The following is a 19,174-nucleotide window of genomic DNA, read 5'->3' as shown; positions in this document are numbered from 1 at the left end:
TGAGAGGGGAAGAGATGAGGGTAAGGGGAGCTGCATGGGGAAGTTAGGAGGTGAGTGACCAAGGAGCCGAGAAGCTTGGGGGTGGGGAAGGAGGTGAGAAGTGACATCCAGCACTCGCACCCCTCCCCACCCCAAAGGCTGCTTGGCAATAGCTGGGGAGGAGCATGGACTCCCCAACAAGCAGGGGGAGCTTCAGCAGCCTGTGCAGGTTTTCTTTCACCATCACTTGCACGCCTAAGTGTGTGCGCGGACACCCCCACATCTCCCCGGCCACACACACCTGAGCGCAATGGAAAGCTGGAGGGCCTGGGACCGAGTTGGGTTACTTTTGTTGAAGGAATGAACTTCCATATGTCCTGAATCTTAGAAGGCTGACATGGAAAACCAAAAAATGATACCGCCTCACACTAAAACTGTCTCTGTGGAAGATGGGGGGGCGGTGATGGATAGTAAGTTAGGGGAAATGAAACCACAGAAGTAACAGAACTGCAACTTTGAGAAGAGTGATTCATGTGAGTCCCATGGAAACGTGTGCCTTTCTGCAAATACAATTTCGTCCCCTCTTGCTGATTTTAGACACTTGTAAAGGGCCGAGGGCTACAGCCTAGACAGATCGTTGTTCCAGCCAGAATTTAGATTCTGTCTGCACGCATTTTTATAAAGAATACAGTAGGTATCTTAATCACCCAAAACAGCCTTTAATTTTTTGCATTTCTGAAACAGTCCTATTTCTAGCTCTAATATAACCTACTGTCTATTTTTTTTTAACCTACTGTCTAGTAAAAGAAATAAAGCATTAGTACACTATACACCTAGTCTTAATGAGTATTTAGATGTTCTGGAAAAACCATCAGCAATAAAACAATAATAATGTAAATATTTAAGTGGCAATAATTAGATTCGGCATTAAGATGATCCCCACCCTTATTTTAGTCACTGTTAGGCTTCAGAGTCTACAAAAAGGTTGGTGCTCCGAAGGTAGTCTTCACATTCTAAAAAGACCCAGTTTTCCTCACAGCGCATTATTTAATACCCTGAAATTGCTTTTGGTGAGACTGTTTTTGAGGAATGAATGTAGTTCTGTTACTTCTAATGTGATAACGATAACTCCTGGGAATATTTTAATGTGTGAAAAAATTTAACTCAAATAAAAATCATCCATTGAAGTAAAATATATCAATAATATGATTCTAATGCAGATTCAAGATTTTAAAAATTAGGTTTCCTTTAAGAGAAATTTTACCATCTTTTTAGGATACTGTGTATTTGTGTAAGCTAATGCTGAGAATTTTTAGCTAACAATACCTTTATTCATCAGAAAGTGGTTGAAATAGAGCCCTTATAGAGAAGGAAACCCAATTAAGATGGTGTTATTGGTTGAATTGTGTCACCCCAAAAAGATATGTTGAAGTCTTAACTCCCAAGACCTCGGAATGTGACCTTATTTGGAAAGAGGGTCATTGAAAATATAATTAGTTAAGATGAGGTCATACTAGAGCAGGGGGCCCCTAATCCATTAAGACTAATATCCTTATGAGAAGACAGCCATGTGAACACACACACAGAGAACACCATGTGACCCCAGGAGTGGAGCCTGGAGTGATGCAGCGCAAGCCGAGGAGCCCCAGGGATTGCCTGTGACACCAGGAGCAAAGAAAAGGCATGGAGCAGATTCTCTCTGGGAGACTGACAGTGTGTGGCCCTGCCAACACCTTGTTTCAGACGTCTGGCCTCCAGAAGCGAGACAATGCATTTCTGTGGCCTTAAGTCACCCAGCTGTGTGCTCTGTTATAGTAGCCCTAGAAAACAGGTGGGAATGCATGACCCCCCTATTTTGCAGGACAATGAAGTGCAAAGAGCACAAAGTTTGGGGTTCAGCCCAGGTGGAAATTAACCCTGACCCAGCCAATTCCTTCTTGTCTGCCTTTATGCAAGGTAATTACTTTAGTCTGTTTTCTCAGCATTATGATAGAAATAATACCTTCAGAAGGTTGTTGGGGGCATTGATTATTAAATATATGAAAGTTATGAGGCACATAGACTCTCAAATGCTAGTTTGCATCTGTTACATGTGAGCACATTTAAGTGGCCCATTAATATTCAGTCACTTGGGTGTTATTGTTTATATGCTTTTTCCATTGTTCCTGTGGACATGGGCTTGGTCTCATGTTTATTTCATGTGTTTGATAGCAAGCAGGACCCTATAGGGTCCTCCCCGGTACAAATCTTTCCCTGTTCTCCTTTTCTTGTTTGTAGGAAATAGGCTTCATTCAGCCTCCTTGACCTTCCCTGAGTCCCAAAGGGCAGATTCAAACAGTTGGTAATCTGGGAAGGGAGGGAGTGCAGCAACAAGAGAGGAGCAGTCAAACCACAGTGCAGCCTCAGGGCAGGGTCCTGGTTCCTCCTCAAGGAATATACATAACAATATATTTAAGTTCTTCTGCAGGAACTAAGGCCCCCCAACCCCTGCCTCTTTAAGACTGAGGAGAATTTTCAGAGATCGTTTTTGGTGGGGAACCCTGGGCCCACTAGATTGCCGGCATTCTGATTAAAAGCAACTTTCCTTCTGTTACCAAAGCTATCGCCCCCAGGGATCATACCCTTGCCCCTCCCTCGAATAGAAACCAATTACCCTTATCCGAGTCTCAGGAGGCAGCTGCAAAAAAGAAGAAACAAGAACTGGTTAGAACCAGCGAAGCCCAAGATGGTGGAGGATTTGACTTGAGCCTCATTATATGCTCATTGTAATTCATTAGCATGCTAAGTGGCAGGCCCACCAGCGCCATGACAGTTGATGGTTGCCATGACAATAACTGGAAAAGCCCAGACAAGGATTGAAAAGCTTGTACAAGAACTGATTGGTTCTATCACACCTGGAAGGAGGACACAGTGGCAGAAACCTCCCATAAAAGCCCACGTGGCCCCACTCAGGCTGGAGCTGTCTCTCCTGGCCTTCCTGGCTGGCGGCTCCCTGCTTGAGTGCTTCCCTTCCTGCTCGAGCACTTCTTTCTTTCTCTCCGCTCGAGCACCTTCCTTCCTTTTCCTCTTTTGAGAAATGAAGCCATTTTCACTGTCTCTCTGCCTCAGCTGTGAATTCTTTCTAGGCGGCAGGCAAGAACCCTCCTTATGTGGGATCCCCATTCTAAGGGGGAGTCTTCCATCCACTAACATGTTTATGAAAAATTAACATCTCTTTCTTTTCAATGATAATCTTCTTTTACAACAGTTAATTTCTAGGGACCTGGGTTTAGTCACACTTTTGACAGTAATGATTTTTAAAAAGGAATTTTTCACAATTAATGGAAAATAGACCACTTCTCCTGTTATATGCTCCACAGTTTTGTTCGGCCGTGGACACTGCAGTCTGAAGAACGCTCAGGAAAGGGAGCGTCCCACGTGGCAGGTGTGGGGTGAACACTCCCAGGCAGAGGCAGAGGTTGTTCCTCTACTTACTTCTTGCATGTGTTTAAGAAATTTTTCTTTTTGAGAAATAGAAAGATGGTGTTCTTTCAGAGAGTATTAAAATTGACTTACCCAACCTAACGACTCAGTTTCAAAATCCGAGTTATATATGTCTTACTAAAAGGGGATAAAACTTCTGGTTCAAGATGGAGGAAGGACATGTTTATATGATCTTCTTCCTGAGACCCCACTGAAATGATAGTAAAGAAACAAAAAGGTATAACCCAGGAGCAATCAAGAGATGAGGAAGAGGCCCTCAGTGATCTATAAGTCTCAAAAAATTTCTGGAAGACAGAGAAGGAAGTGGAAACTGGAGAAACACACCCAGGGGCAATCCCAGCCTGAAGGGTGGTGGAGAGGCCATGGCTTAGAAGGAAGCCAGTCTGCCTGCAGAATCCAACAAGCAGGAACCCAGAAAATTCACTTCCTGTGTATCTTTCCTTAGGAAGTCACTTGGCGCTATGCTCAGCAAGACAAAGGGATAAACCAGGAGAAAGACACTGGCATCCAGGAAATGGTTTCAAATGAGGTGAGTAATTAGGGGAGTCTTCAGGTGACAGCCTTGCAGCAGACCCGGCCAGCCAGCAAGAGACGCTCAGAGGATGCCATCTGGGGGAAAAAGGGAAGGGGTCATGTATTCTTCAATCTCATACTAACTTTGAGATTTTAGGATAATATAACGAGGCCAGCAATGCACAAATAAAAAGAAAGAAAGACAAAAAGGCACCTTATCTGTTAAGATGATTTGGTTGCAAACAGGAAAAACAATTCGCTGTGGCCTGAAGAATAAGAAATTTTTTATCTGACATAACAAGGGTCCCAGAGGCAGGGAAGCTTCGAGGCTGACTTAATTCCATGGTTCTGGGTCTTCATCAACACATAAGTCCTTTCCATCTTTCTCTCTGCCGTCTTTACTTTGTAAGCTTTGTCTAAAGGCTGGCTCCCCTCACGGTAGCAAGATGCCCCACTGCGCTTTCAGGTTTCACATCCAGCATGACACAACCCTGAAGAAGATCCTGTGTCTCTCTGGGAGAGAGGAAAAACCCGGAAGCCCTCAGCAGACACCCCCTGACTGGCTGAAACTGTCATTTGCACCTCCAAACAACTGCTGGGAAGGAGGGTGGAACCAGAGACTATTAATTGCCCCTTTATATTCACTCTCTTCTTTTCTCCCCCGAATTTTATCTGGATATATAATCACCAAGCTGGAAGCCTCCTTTCCCAGCTTCCCTAGCACCTGGGTATAGCCATGTGACTAAGTTCTGGCCATCGGGATGTGACTGGAGATGATGCGGCCATTTCTGGATCATTCCTTTGAAAGAAGTGAGCTCTCCACCGTCTCAGGTCCTCCACTCTGCTAGCCTGAAGGTTTGGTGGTACTGAGTCAGCCCCAAACACAAAGATGAGGGCAGTTACCAAGGGATGACAACAGTAAGAACGAACCTGGGACCCAAGGCATTCCCATGAAGCTGAGCCGTACTCCCCACTTACACTCCTACTAGTTTTGAATTTTATGTCACGGGGAAATAAACTTTTGTCCATTTATCTTGATCACAATTAAAACACCAGAGCAATATACTAATTACCACAATGGCCATGCTTCACTGAGACCAGTGGTTCTCAAAGTACTGGCCCCATTACGGCAGAATCAGCATTACCTGGAAGTCTGTTGGAAATACAAATTCTTGGGCTTCACCCCAGACTGACTGAGTCAGAATAGCTGTGAGTGTAGCCCAGCAGTCTGGTCTAGCAAGCCTTCCAGGTCACTCTGATGCATGCCCAAGTTTGAGAAGCACTGACTAGCCCACGCTGGATCCACTTTCTCTGAAGATGGAGCTGGCCCCCTCTGGAAGTTTATGGCCACATAGAGAAGGAAAGAAAAAAAAAAATCAGGGTCCTGTTAGGTTGCTGGGTGAGGTGGAAGGAGATAATGTCAACAGGGATGTAAGAAATGAAGATGCTAGTTGAAAGTTATAAATGTAACAAGAGAGGAACTCAAAATAGGAACAGAACTCTGTTGGGAGAAGAGGCGAGGGCGGGGGGTCAGCCAGCTCAGTCCTCATCTTTCTTAGGAGAAAGTCAACAGATAATGTCAGAAAATACTACATCAAGAAATAGCAACATTAGCATGTTATTTAAAGACTTGAGGCCATCACCATCAGGAAAAAAAAAAAAAAAAGACTAAAATAGTTGAAAGGAATTTTCCCTCTTCGAGTGGGACTGCTTTTCATTATTAGCTTTTCTCTACTATGCGGGTTTTTGGGTTTTTTTTAAACTTAGGGGATGTATTCCTACAATGAAATCTTTCAAGGTTATATTTTCAGAGCAGGATATACATGTCGGATGGGGTCCTCCTACAAAGAGTTCCTTTGTAAAACTGCTTTGTCCAGGAGTGGGGTCCCCGGAATGGTGCAGAGCTCCAGTAAGACGTGTCTTTGGAGGCAGCTTTAAAAATGGTTGGATGGGGTTGGGCTCTGACAAAAGGCCTCTCTTCATCGGCATAATCCTCTGGACAGCTGTCTGAGCACGTGTGGTCTGCTGGCAGCCAGGCTGCTGTCGCCTTTGGTAGAATCCCCTCTCCCGCCTGCCCAGCTCGGTCGCTGGGATGCGCGCACGCGACGGGTAAGGATGCTTTCCCCAGGGAGTCGTCCTCCTTGGCCTCTCAGTTCTGACTGGGTAGCTCAGGGATCACCTCACGGAAAGTCATAATACTTCAGCCATCAATTGGCCCCAGAGCAGTGTCCAGACAGTAACGGTCATGTCCTGTGAGATCAGTTAAGCTGCATCTGCCTTTAAGTTTAGCTGGCATGTTTCCTCTTACCATATTGTCATTTTTGTGATTTACTCTGTGCCCAGAATCACTTGTCCCACAAGTTGGTGACAGGCTGTCTGTTTTCAACACCAAGTGATCATGGCTGGAAATGGGGGAGGGGGTGGTGGTCTGGGTGTAGCCTGCGCAGGGCAGTGGTTTCAGACTATGTTCGGTGGAGCCCTAGGGTGCTGCCCAGACACCTGGTGGAGGCGATCCAGGTGGAGACAGGGAGGGTCCAGGACTCTGGATCCCACCTCACCCCCACTGGAACCAGAGTGCTAATCCTATCCTGTCTTATATTTGGGGAGGGGGAGAAAGTTCCAGAAATAACTCCCTGAAAACCACTGGTGTTATGAAATAAACACTGGGCTAAGTAATAACTCAGAAGGCCTGGGTGTGCTCATTACTTTTCTCATCTAGCGGACACCTCTGCAACCTTGCACAGTCATGCACTTCTCTGATTCAGTTTCTTCACTTACGAAGTGGAGCTAATGGTATCTTGTTCCTTATATCACAAGATTAACTTCGAATCAGACTAAAAATGTACAATCTAGATTATTCTAAAAACACAAAGGATTATTACCTAGAATAGGGGAGGGTACAGTCTCAGAAGAGTTAAAATGTGATGTGGTGTTAAATCCTGATGGAGAACCACACAGACGTTTTTATAGATAGGCCAGAAAAGCTCTGGCCACTCTGGGAAACACTGTTCTCTGCCACAGCCAGTGTGCGACCTCATTGCTGCCCCAAAAGAAAACCCACCTAACCGTCCACTCCCTCACCTCCGGCTCCACTGTGTCCCCGCAGTGACCTCAGGGGAAAGGCAGGCTTCGCCCCTCCTCTTCCTGCCCGAAGGAACCTCCCCCTTCATCACATCCTCTTTCTTCTCGAGGTGACTCCTGCCCTTGCCCCGGCGTAGAAAGAGTTCAGGAAGCACAAACTGACTTATCGTAAGGAAGCACACCAGGAATCATTCAAAAACATTTTATCAGCTGCAAGGGGCAAAGAAGTCTCTCGGACAACGATGATTTGCCTCAGCTGGGAAAGGCCAGGGTCAGGTGGAAGAGACCGGCCTTCGCGGAGGGAACCAGGGTCCGTGTTGTAGCATCGGGTCCGCAGATGTGGGAGGAGCCCCGGTCTGGAAGGACCCAGGTAGGAGAGGGGCGTGGCCTCGACCCGCAGTCTGCATCCCCGGCGTCCAGCAGGGATCTGGCTTGTTAGGGTCTCAGTGCTATGTTGAGGGGAATGGACTCATTTTGGCCTTTTCCAGTGACTCCGCCTTTGACCTGATCATGCTTCCTTGCCCAAGTCTGCTGATAATACCTAAAACCTACCTTACAAGGATTTTTCGAGTATGAAAAAGAAAATGTATGGAATGTCCCTTGGTGAACTCAGAAACATAGGGGATAAAAAGATTTCTAGTTCTTCAGTATACCCAGGTATTAATACTGTAGGAATGATCAAAAAGGAATGTTCATTTTCTCATTGGCATGCTTTAGATTAGAAAAAATAGGAATTTTTCTTTTTTTCACGGAATCAATACAACTCTTTTCATGTTGAAAGAAGAAAATGTAGCCTGTGGACATTTTATTCTCCTTGACCTGGCTCTTCTGCAGTAAAGTTTGCTGATTACTGCCCTAAAGTCATCTTGTTTGCCACTCATTCCTCCTAAGAGATTAGTTTAGCATCATTAGGTAAAGTTCTTTCCCCAAACTGGAATTTGATTGGAATTGTTAAACCTGACATCTTTATTTTTTCCTTTTTTTCTGCTTTTAAAAGAAATTACTTTAAAAAAATTTATACAATTTTGAAGGTTAAACTATTCATTCACAGTTATTACAGAATATTGTCTATATTCTCTGCATTGTTCATTACATCCTTGGGCCTGTCTTACACTCAGTAGCTTGTACCTCTCACTCCTCCACCCCTATATTGCCCCCACTCCACTGGTAACCACTAGTTTGTTCTCTATATCTGTGAGTCTGCTTCTTTTTTTTTTTTTTTATTATATTCACTACTTTGTTGTATTTTTTGATTCCACATATAAGTGGTATCATATAGTATTTGTCTTTCTCTGATTTATTTTACTTAGCATAATGGCGTCCAAGTCCATTCATGTTGCTGCAAATGGCAAAATTTCATTCTTCTTTATGACTGAGTAGTATTCCTTTGTATGTATGTACTACACCTTCTTTATCCATTCATCTCTTGATGCACATTTATGTTGCTTCCATGTCTTGGCAATTATAAATAATGCTGCTATGAACATCGGGAGCGCATTTATCTTTCTGAATTATTGTTTGTGTTTTTTTCAGATATATACCTAGAAGTGGAATTGCTGGATCATATGGCAGTTCTGGTTTTAGTTTTTTGAGAAACCTCCATACTGTTTTCCGTAGTGGCTGCACCAATTTACATTCCTGCCAACAGTGTACCAGGTTCCTTTTTCTCCACATCCTCACCAACATTTGTTATTTGTGTTCTTTTTGAGGGTGACCATTCTGACAAGTGTGAGGTGATCTCACTGTGGTTTTGATTTGCATGTCCCTGATGATTAGCGATGCTGAGCATCTTTTCATTAGCCTGTTGGCCATCTGCAGTTCCTCTTTGGAAAAATGAAATCTGATGTCTTTATAATACTGAGACTTACCATTCAGGAAGATGGTAGTTTCATTCACTTATTCAAGTTGTTTTTCTTTGAGTACATTTTGGAGTTCTCGTCATAGAGTCTAGTATCTTTTTTATTAAGGTTATTAAATTCTTATGAGGGTTTTTTTCCTACTGCCAAGTGAGACTTCCCTTCATTGTATTTTATCTATTTATAGGTGATATACAGGAAAGTTACTGATTTTTAAAAATTTGTTCCATAACTACCATAATACAAATAATAATAGGTAGTGAAATTATAGCAGTACTGACAGTTGCCAGATGGCAGTCACTGTCCTGTGTGTTTATATATTTTCCCACTGACTCTTCATAATAACCCTATAAGTTAATTAACCTTATTATCCTAATTTAAAGATGAAAAAACTGAAGTTCAGAGAGAATGAGTGATTGTCCAAGGTCACACAGTTCATTACTGAGCACTTATTAATTTTCTTGTATTTTCTAGATGCACAATCAAATCATTTATACAAAATGATCTTTTAATCTACTCCTTTCCAAGGGTTATGCCTATTTTTGTTTCATGTTGCACTGAACTAATTATGAACTAGTCATAATTATAGTAAAATATTAAATAGCAGTTACTGTCTCTTAAACATTCCCGAACCCACATACCCTCAGCGGACGTGAGCATGTGGCGCTGTCGGCACCTGCAGTAACCACAGCAATAATCTCCGGCGTTTACTGTGCCCCGAGACGGTCTGAGTGTAGAATCAATGCTCTCAGCCACATGAGTAACTCAGGAACTACTCTAGCCTGTTGTGGCATGTTCCATACCACTCTGGCGTGATCCACATGCTTCAGATCTTCTTCACCGCCTCCCCAAAATTTCCTGGCTTTGTAGCCAGCCTTCATCTTGAAGTCTGGCCCCAATTTGGTTGATGATTCTGTTCACCCTGGATCTTATCTGGTGCTTCCTTATGACTCTGCTTCCAATAATGGCCTCTTGGCTCTACAAGGAAATTTAAAAGAAGAGGTGGCTCATTTCTGTGTCCCCTTTAGGCCTCAGGACCCTGTCCTAGTTAAGCTCACAGATTTACCAACATACCCCATTGAAGTCTCTCCCAACTTCCTTTAAAATGTCTTTAAAAACAAAGAAAATGAGCAACTGGCAAGTGTTTATGTTAATTAAAACCCCACAATACCTAATGTCAGACAGGCTAAGGAGGAATCGGTGCCCTTCTACACGACACTTCTATTTTCTTTCTAAAAGGCAGTTTGATGACACATGTAAAACACCAGAGAATTTTGCATGTTCCTTGACCCCAAAATCTCACTTGTTGGAATTTATCCTAAGTAAATCATCATGGATGAACATTTATTTCATCATCATGGATGAATAGAAATTTCAGTATTATTTACAGTGGTTAAAAATTTGTAGCAATTTAGATGTCCAACAGTGTTCGGTTTGTTAAATAAATTATACTACATCCAGAGGAATATTTCATAATATGGAAAAGTTCATAAATACACTGTTAGGTGAAATAGTGTATCACAACTCAAAATGTAGAGTATATATATGTGCCTAATTTTTAAAAAGTAGAGTATAGTCCCGTTTTTGTTATATATAGATATACCCATTTCTATATAACCATGTGACTATAAATCTTTCTATCACTGTAGAAATCTCCACAGAAAACAGAAATACGTATCCCCAGATAGCCACCTCTTTATAGTGTAGTTTTGAAGAAATATGGTGTGTTTCTTCTTTTTGCTCATGGTTGTCTGAGTTTTCCACAATTGACATATATTACTTTTAAAATAGAAAAAAAAAATTGTTATTCTTAAAAGCTTTTTGTTATTTAGGTTATAGGCAAAGAGACACAAAATATAAGGCTCAAATAAGAGATTTTTTTCATCTCTCAAAACCATCCAGAGGCGGACGGTCCAGTGTTACCATGACCCTGGATTCCACAGCGTGATTTAGGGGTCTCGATTTCTTTCTCCCTGTGCTGCTAGTGTTTAGGTGGTTGTCCTTTCCGCATGCCAGCTGGCCAACCTCCACATCCACGTTCGAGCCCACAGGAGAGTCCAGACCAAGTAGATTTGTCTTTAAGGAGAGTGCTTGGAAGTTGCACACTTCATTTCCACTCATCATGGGCTTCATCCTAGTCGCATGACCACATGCATCTGCAGAGCAGGCTTTGATCTGTAGTTCCCAGAGCTCAGCCACATATCCATGTTCAGCTAAAATTTGGGGTGAAGGGATTCTTGCTAAAAGGAAGGAGGAATGAAGAGTGGGGATCAATTAATAGACTCTTTCTCCAGATATTATAAACCTACAAGAGTGAAAATACTGTGATGCTGGTACAAGAATAAATAAATAATGGAGTAGACTAGGAAAACTGGAAACCTGCTCAAATTCATATAAGAGTTAAGCATGTAAAAAAAGGAAGCTTTTCAAATTAGGGTGCGTGAAGAATGAATTATTCAATCAGTGATGTTGAGAACTGGATAACCATTTGGGAAAAACAAAGTTAGATTAAATAACAAAATATATTCCAGATGTCTTAAAGTGCTATAGGGGAAGCACCAGCGAAAACGGCTGTCAGGCTGTATGCCTTCTGTTTCAGCTGGTTCCCCGTTCCACCGATCTCTGTACCTTACTGAGGCTGATTGCCTCTTCATCGGCCTTCAGCCAGAACCGCAAATTATAACACCACATGCTGAGGGCCATGCTTGTATTAGGTCAAGAGAGTGCTTTCTATTTTGTTTTTTTGTTTCTTTGGTTTTTGTATCCTTTGTTATGAAGTGGTCTTCTTTATGTTGATCTTATGTGTTGCTAAATAGAATGCATAAAACTAATGATCCAAATAATATCTTCTGATTCCCATCCTGGACTACCTACCATAGATGTGTATCTGATTGTGTTTTCTGCAAATAGGCAAATGACTTGAATAGGTATTTCTTTGAAGATGCTACACAAATGGCCAACCAACATATGAAAAGATGCTCAACATCACTAATCATTAAAGAAATGCAAATCAAAATCATGATGAGATATTACCTTATAGCACATCCTACCCATTGATTGTAAGAAGGTTACTATTAAAAAAAAAAAGTTTCGGCAAGGATGTGGAGAAATTGGAACCTTTGCGCACTGTTTAGTGGAAATGTTAAATGGTGCTTACTATGGGAAACAGCACAGTGGTTCCTCAGAAAATAATAAAAATAGTACTACCATGTGATCCAGCAATCCCACTTCTGAGACAAATACTGTATGATTCCACTTATATAAGATATCTAAAGTAGTCATGTTCATAGAAACAGGAAGTAGAATGTGGTTACCAGGGGCTGGGAGGAGAGGGAAATGCAGAGCTGCTGTTTAATGGGTACAGAGTTTCAGTTTTGCAAGATGAAAAGAGGTCTGGAGACTGTTTGCACAACAGTGTTAATGTGCTTACCACTAGACTGTACACTTCAAATTGTTAAGATGGTAAATTTTACATTATATGTTTTTTGCCACCGTTGAAAGTTAAAAAACAAAAAGTCTCATCACAGTGTTTGTGCTTTCAGAATCACCGATAGGGATTTCTTGTACCTGAGCTATCCAACGTGGTAGCCACTAGCCACACGTGGCCATGGAGAACTTGAAATGTGACCAGTCTTAACTGAGATGTGCTATAATTTAAAAAAATACACACTAGTGTTCAAAGACCTAGTACAAAAGTTTTTTTAATTTAATAATTTTATATTGAATACACGTTGAACGATAATATTTTGAATCTATTAGGTTAAGTAATATATATTATTAAAATTAATTTCACTTGTCTCCTTTTCCTTTTCCTTATTTTGAAGGAGGCCACTAAACTTGGCAAAGATTTTGGAGCTATCCAACCAGAAATTTAAAATAACTATGAATAATATGCTAAGAGATCTAATGCAGAAAGTAGACAACAGGCAAGAACAGATGGGGAATATAAGCAGAGAGATGGAAGCTCTAAGAAAGAATCAAAAGGAAATGGTAGAAATCAAAAGCACCATCGCAAAAGTGCTTGAGAAAAGTCTGAATGTTTGTGTATGTTGGCTGCTTTTTCTGCCTTTAGCTAAGTTCTGTGAGAGATGAGTCTAGGCAAGAGTTAGCCAGTTTGAAAGCAGGGTGGAATGGAATACATTTCCATTAAGGAGGTTTTGGAAAGTCTTTCTTGAGTGTTCTTTACCTGACAATGGGAGTCAGACAGATTAATAAAGTTTGGTTACTTTCCAACCAAAGCCTGTTACTTCACATGGCCTCAGGGTACCCATCTTAGTATTTCAAGCGTGGGTTTGTGCCATGTACCAGCCAGTGAATAAAAGAGGTTCCTCGGGCTTAAGAAGTTTTCCCAGACAAGATGTATGGCTGTGGTTACTTGACCAAGGAACTGAATAGAAGGAAATATACCGGAAACATACTAAGAATCCTTCAAGATCCTGTGATTCTTTAACCCCTAATGCAGTCCCCAAGGTCCTCACAACCGATCCTACGTGAGATCATACACTTCAGTACCACACTCCAGAGATGTGGTTACAGTGGATAATTGTTGGAAGAACCTTCCAGAGGCAAAGCCAAAGGCCACAGAGGGTAATGAACGAGGAGATTCCTTGGCAGAGCCAAGGTCTAATGGAGAAACACACTTCACTGCCGGGATAGGGAGCCTTTCATCTCAGCGGGTGTTACGTCCTTGCAGTGGTCTGAGGACTGCTGTTTCCCTCTCCTTGCTTTTTTGAAAGAGTGTTTTTGTGATCCTGTTCCTTATTTACCACTATGTTTTTGGTGGGTGGAGGTTGGAAGGACAGATAACTTGTTTTTCAGGAGATGCTCACTTGAAAGAGTCACAGGTGGTCCTGATGGAGGGAAATGCATGTAACTTAGAGGTCCTAAACTTTGAACTGAATGCAGTGGCCAGGTGAAACTTTGTGTTGTTTCGCGTGAGCAGGGGAAAGTGTGTTTTATATGTAGGAAGAAGGGTGAGCGTAAATATTTGAGTGACCAGGGGGTGGACTGTAGTTGAGACTGCCAGATGCTTCTTTGTTTGCATTCTCCCTCTTCCTCTGGCAACAGAATTACCTGAATTTTAGATCAACACATGGCCATTCAGCCAAAGGCTGTATTTCTCAGCCTCCTTAGCATCTGGGCTTGACCAGGTAACTTGGTATTAGCTAACGGGATGTGAGGAGAAATCGTATATACCATATATTCTTGGGCTATTAAGAGACATAGACATGCCTCCCCTTGTTCCCTTCTCACTTCTCAGTGGCCAAGAGGTTGATAGGGAGTAGGAGCTGTAGCAGCCTTCTTGGGTGGCAAGGGAGCGGCCACGGTGGAGCAGTGAAGTAGCCTGGAGGGCTCATGTTCAGACCGTGACACAGAAATAAAATTTTTTCATGTTAATTTGGGTCTTTGTTAGAGCAACTCAAGCTCATAACCTAATTTATCCAGGTTTACGATGAAGTGTACTATCTCACTGTATTATAACAATTTTTCTTAATTGTGATTCTTTTTATTGTAAGTAGCTAATTAGTGATAAGAACAGTATCAGTGAATAATAACAAGTAACAAGTCTTGACTGTAATCCAAAGGCTGGAAGTTCAGCCGCGCCTTATAGGATCTAAAATAGGAATTAGAGGAGCCATCAAGAACTGAGGTGTCCTCTCATCTCTGCCTCTGCAAACTGGTTTTCGAGACTTTGATTGGTATATAACCAAATATGATTAAACATATCTCAACTTTTACATCATTACCTAACAGAGACAGACTAGGACCTCAGTCCTAATTTTAGAGTTCCTGGGACAGGGAATCTGGCCCAGTTTTAACTAGGGTCCACTTACTTCAGTCAACCCACAGAATGATATTGGAGGACAAAGTTCTCAGAGAAGACTGATGTCAGCTTCACAGGTACCTTATGGTCATTTAATATATGATTCATTTACATGTCTATCCTCTGTATTATACTTTGTTGCTAAGGCTGTGGAGAAACAGAAACTCCTGTTCATTGCTGGTAGAAATGCAAATTGGTACAACCATTGTGAAGTGGAATTTGGCAACAGCCAACAAAATCATACACGTGTTTGTCTTTGACCACAGCAATTACACTTCTAGGGAGTTGTCCCAGGATACACCTTCAATGGCATGAAAATACATATGCATGAGATTGTTCATTGCAACATTGCTTCTCATTGCAGTTTAAATGCCCAACATAAGAAAGTAATTGAGCTGTAGTATTATCCATATGGTGGAATACTATGGAACTATTTTAAAAAATAATAATTATCTCTATAAACAGATATAGAGTGATTTCCAGAATATATTCTTAAGTGAAAAAAGGGAAATACAAAAAAAAATTAATGGTAGCAGTTCTCAAAATGTGGTCCACACACACCTGGGGGTCCCTGAGATACTTTCAGGTGCTCCATGAGATCAAAACTCTTTTCCAAATAGCACTGAGCCATTATTTGCCTTTTTTCTGAGTGGTGGCATTTGCACTGATGGTGCAGAGCAGTGGGGATAAAACCGCAGGAGCCCCCACAAGTCAAGGCTGCGACAAGTACTCTTTACTGCACGCACTCTTGGTTTTAAGAAAAAAAAGACTTTCCTCTAAGAATATTCTTGATGGGGGGATACAGCTCAAGAGGTAGAGCACATGCTTAGCATGCATGAAGTCCTGGGTTCAATCCCCAGTACCTCCATTAAAAATAATAATAATCAGATGAATAAACTTAATTGCCTCCCCCTGCCAAAAGGAAAAAAAAAATATTCTTGATAAAGCAATGAAAATTAGTAATTTTATCAAACTGGAGTGTGTCTTTACTGTCCCATGTGACTGAATAGTAAGGACACACGAAGCACTTCTGATGTGCCCAGAGGAGAGCGGTGACCTCAAGGAGAGGTATTTCTGCTGTTGTCTGAGTCACAGGCTGAATGGGCCACTTTTCCCTGGGACACCATTTTTACTTGAAAGACCGACTGACAGACATACTTGGTATTTGACAAACATGGGTATTTGACAGTTTTTTTCTCAGATATGAGTGAGGCGGGCCTATCTCTTCAATCAAAGCAAGGATGGTGTGTGTTGCTAATGGTAAAAGTCAAACGTTCAAATCAAAACTAGACTTTTGGAAAAGTTCATCCACTACTGTGGGCTTTTCAAGTGCCTAATATGTAAAGACTTTTCTAATGGGGTCAGAGATGATATTAAACCAAGTAATTTTTGAGACTGCACAGTGAAATGTGGTGACATTTGGAAGATGGTCATACTTCAGTGAACCATTATTTTCCGAATGCACAAAATCCTGCATGGTTAAAGAGACAACCAAAGTATAAAAAAAATTAATGGATTTTAAAGTAACAGAATTTTTTGTGTGTATATATATATATATATATATAGGTATATATATATATATATATTTTTTTTTTATTGAGGGTAGAAGTTATGAATTGGACATCTACCTTGTTCTGAATGTTTATTAATTACAAAGGGAAAAATAACAATTCTTTACTGGAGAAGACCAACAGAGGCCATCTCAATTGAGGAATCAAGTGTAACATTGCCAGTGAGGGGACAAGTGAGCATTGAAATCACTTGCCACCTAATAGGACACCCTGAGAAGAGTATGTTGTCACTTTTGTGATAGACCTGCCCAACTGAAGTAGCTGGAGACAATGCCCACGTGAGGGTCACTCTGTAAAACAACCCTTCAAAAATGCCAAGGCCAAGAACGACAAAGAGGCAGCTCCGGATTAAAGGAGACTAGAAACATGTGCTGACAAAATACGGCGTGGGATCCAAGACTGGTTCTTCGTCTAGAAATGTCTGCTTTCTTATGAAGGAAATTATTTGAAAACTAGCAAAATTTGAATCTGGTTGGTATGTTGGGTAATCGCATTCTATCAGTGTTAGTTCCTCATTTTGATATTTGTATTGTGCAAGAGTGTGTCCTTGTTCTTAGGAAACGCACGGCGAGGTGTTTAGGGCTTGAGGGGCAACACATCTGCAACTTGGCAAAAAAGATCACGTGGGAAATGATGTGTGTGTGTATGTAAAATGATGACCCAAATCTGGGGAATCTGGGTGAGAAAGAGTACATGGGATTTCTTTGTACTATTCTTACCACTGAAATTATATTAAAATTTTAAAAATTCCAAAATAAAGGTAAATGAGAAAGTAATGAAGTTCTGACACATGCTATAAGTGGGTGGCGAGGGGGGACCTCGAAGACATTATGCTCAGTGAAATAAGCCAAACTCGGAAGGACAAATATTGTGTGATTCGACTTCCGTTAGGGACCTAGAATGGTCTGGGGTGGATGTAGGTTAGAACATGGATCCAGAGACTCAAGTAAAAGAAAGGAGAACTTCAGTTTCATTATCCCGGAAGAAAGAGTACAAACTCTTTTTGCATGTCCTCTGAAGCTTCTCAGCTTTATTTCTCGGGTTGATAACAGTTGATAACTGGGACAACTGCCCTGTGTGAAGGGGTGGTGGCGGTGGGTGGAGGCATTCTTTCATTTTATTTTTTTTAACATTTTCTTATTGAGTTATAGTCATTTTACAATGTTGTATCAAATTCCAGTGGAGAGCACAATTTTTTAGTTATGCACAAACATACATACATTCATTGTCACATTTTTTTTCCGCTGTGAGCTACCACAAGATCTTGTATATATTTCCCCGTGCTATACAGTATATTCTTGTTTATCTATTAAAAATATGGAACGCTTCATGAATTTGCATGTCCTCCTCGCGCAGGGGCCATGCTCATCTTCTCTGTATCGTTCCAATGTTAGTATATGAGCTGCCGAAGCGAGCACAGGTGGACGATTCTAATCCCACAGCTAATCAGTGACGGGTGAGTGTCAGCTTCCCGTGCCAGTATTTTAAGTGTTTGTTTTGTGGGTATTTCCCACGCCTCACCGGCTTAGACAACCTGTTACCAGATAAGGATTCCTTAACAGTAACTTACTTAAATCTTAACACAACTCAAAGTCCAACAAACAAAATCTATGTTTTTATTTTTATTTTTTTCCGGGACTAAAGTTGACTTTGCATTTTCTGAGCAGAAATGATTTGATTACAGTTTGCAAAACAGTAAGAAGTATTTTGGGGGTAGGTGAGGGAGACTTGGGAAGAGGGAGTGTGTGTTTAAGTTACATGAGAGGAAACTTTCTAAACAGCATCGTTAGTGTGAAGAACGGGTAGGTTATTTTATGAATTGGATTTCAAAGTTATATGGAGGGGCTTGTACTGCAGACTTGGGTGGGGTGTCTTACGAATTCTTGGAGGCTCAAAAAAAATGGCAGAAGGCAAAGATTGTGGTTTCAGAATCATTAATCCATTTGGAAAATGCACTTTGTAATCAGACGAGTAAGAGGTGACAAGTGACTAATCCAACAGAAGTTTGGGTGGGTTTTGCTGTATTCTTTCCTGTAAAAAAAGCTGCTAGGATGAACATATTTTATTAGATGAAGGCAAAGGTACCTAGCTCAGGAAATCTAGACCCCATGTTGGGAACAGTTGGTTTGCTTAGTTTTAAAAAATGAATGGGATTCTTGTGAAGTATAAAATATTTAGGACTAATCACTGATTTGTGATTTCCAATGATGTATAATGTGTCCAAAAATTAGAAAGAGAGAGAGAGAGACAGGAAGAAAGGAAGGAAGGAAGGAAAAGGGGTCAGAGGAGCTACAATGATTCTACTTTTTTCAAAGCTAACAGTCAGAACATTATGTTTTAAAACTTGGGAATAAGGCCTACTTGTTTTTGTTACCATCTGGCTGTTCTGGCTGAAGATAACTCCATACTGGGTGTTTCAAATCTTTTTGAATTGACTCCCCCCTCACCCTATGCCTCTCTTTCTCTCTGTGTCTGTGCGTCTGTCTTCCTGTTTCTGTCTCTGTCTCTGTATCTCTCTCTCTCTCGCATACACACTCACACACACGAGGAAATAATTTGCCTTAAAGTCATTTGTAGCCATCAATTTTTTAAAGTGATGTTTTTCTCTAGTCAGTAAAGTAAAACAATATTTGTAGAGGCCTCAAAGTGAGCTACTGATTTGGTGAACATGTTTCCTGAACAAAAAAAAAAAAAAAAAAAAGAGAGAGAAAGAAAAGAAAAGAAAAAAAAATCAGGGCACATAGTCTGACAAGTTCAAATAGGAGAAACTGATACAAATGTTTGAGGGTAGGACTTTCCAAAAGAGAAAGTTTCCCTCAGTTCTTGGTCTAACAGAGGCTAGTAGAATTAAAAGCTTTAAAGCCCCA

General features: G+C 41.3%; 1 non-coding gene across 1 annotated transcript; it reads right to left on the bottom strand.

Moving 5' to 3' along the window:
* Positions 1 to 17,618: 17,618 nt before the first annotated feature.
* On the bottom strand, positions 17,619 to 17,725 carry LOC116659693. Its single transcript, XR_004315061.1, has one exon. It is a non-coding gene; the product is annotated as a U6 spliceosomal RNA (small nuclear RNA).
* Between the last annotated feature and the right edge of the window lie 1,449 nt (positions 17,726 to 19,174).

This window comes from Camelus ferus, chromosome 24 (assembly GCF_009834535.1).
Source record: "Camelus ferus isolate YT-003-E chromosome 24, BCGSAC_Cfer_1.0, whole genome shotgun sequence".
Classification (NCBI taxonomy): Eukaryota; Metazoa; Chordata; class Mammalia; order Artiodactyla; family Camelidae; genus Camelus; species Camelus ferus.
Note: the sequence above shows the minus strand (reverse complement) of the source record. Positions and strands in the feature narration are given on the sequence as shown.